The sequence below is a fragment of the Triticum aestivum genome, chromosome 1B (assembly GCF_018294505.1).
Source record: "Triticum aestivum cultivar Chinese Spring chromosome 1B, IWGSC CS RefSeq v2.1, whole genome shotgun sequence".
Classification (NCBI taxonomy): Eukaryota; Viridiplantae; Streptophyta; class Magnoliopsida; order Poales; family Poaceae; genus Triticum; species Triticum aestivum.
This window is the reverse complement of record NC_057795.1, coordinates 679,354,681-679,356,001: the sequence shown is the minus strand read 5'-3', so window position 1 is coordinate 679,356,001 and position 1,321 is coordinate 679,354,681.

Sequence of the window (1,321 nt, the reverse complement as noted above, 5' to 3'; positions counted from 1 at the left end):
CCCCCTCCCCCCTCGCCGCCGCCCGAGGAGACCTCCGGCGCCGCCCGCAGGGTCGTCAAGGACGGCGGCGGCGAGGATTTGCTGCTCCCGACCGGAGGGCTCCGGACGCCGAGGCGGCGGCCTCGGGTGGCGAGGTGGCGCTGTCTCCCTGCAAGCGGCGTCGCAAGTGGTGGCCCTCCGTTTCCTTGGCCGCGAGGGTGGCGAGGGACGGCGGGAGCTGTCGCCGGTCGCAGCGGGTGCTGCGCCCTCCTCGTCCGCGGCTGGATCTGAAGGCGGCCTCCCTCCCCCACGCAGCACTTTGCCCCGCCGGATCTGGTCGTCGGTGGCCTCTGGCCGCTGGATCCGGCGTTGGGCTGCCCGGAGATGCGGACTGAATCGGGAGAAATCCTTGGCTGGGGTGCTCTAGCCACGACGGCGGCGACACCGGCCGGTGCCGTTCCCCTCCTTGGAGGCGCCATCGAGGTTCGTGCCCTCTCCCTCCCGCTCCATGCCCGGGAGAAATCCCATGTCTTGCCGAGACAGGTCGACAACGGTGCAGCGTGCGCCGCCTCCTTCTTGAAGGTGCCGGCTTGGGCAAGGTGGGAGTGTGTTGTGGTGCTGGGCGGTGGTGGCTGGGTGGCTGCGTCTTCGGCGAGGGATTTGGAGCATGATGCTTTGTCTCTGAATTAGTGTCGGTCCGTTGTCCTCTCGTGGCCGTTGGCCGATCTGTGCTTGCTTGCTCAACGTCTCTGCCTTGGGCAGGGAGGGGATAGGGATCCTCTCCTTTGTATTGGCAGCAACCAGATGCGGTTGCAAGGTCACGGAGCTGATTCTGCGGGTTGATCTGATTCCAGTTAAGGATGCTCCATTTTCTCCTTGCTGTTTGTTTGTTCAGTGACAGCTCCCTTGTGCAGTTTTTCCTCTTCGTGCTTGTATCAGTGGGCTGCGGTGTGGACTCTTCTGGTACCCTTCGTGCAGCGGCGTGTCGAGCTGAGTATCTCCCTTGGTGCCCAGAATCATGCCCTTTCCTTGCTCTAGGGAGGGCAATTCCATCTTCCGGCGGTTCGGCGCCTTTCGAGCCAAGGCGAGGGGCAGGGGTCCCCTCCGGATTTGGAGAGGAGCGGCATGGTTTCGATGTGCACCTTCCAGGGTAGATGAGGGCTCGGTCCATCGATGTTGGGCAATGGCTCCGCCCAAAGTTCCCCTCTGTTTGTCCTATTGACTAAAGTTCACTTGGGGGACTCCATTGAGTACATGCTAGTGCTTATTCTGTTTACTTCTATAGGGCGTGTAGTCTTTGGTGCTTGTAAGCTGCTTCGGCATCATCGTGTACCTGCAGTTT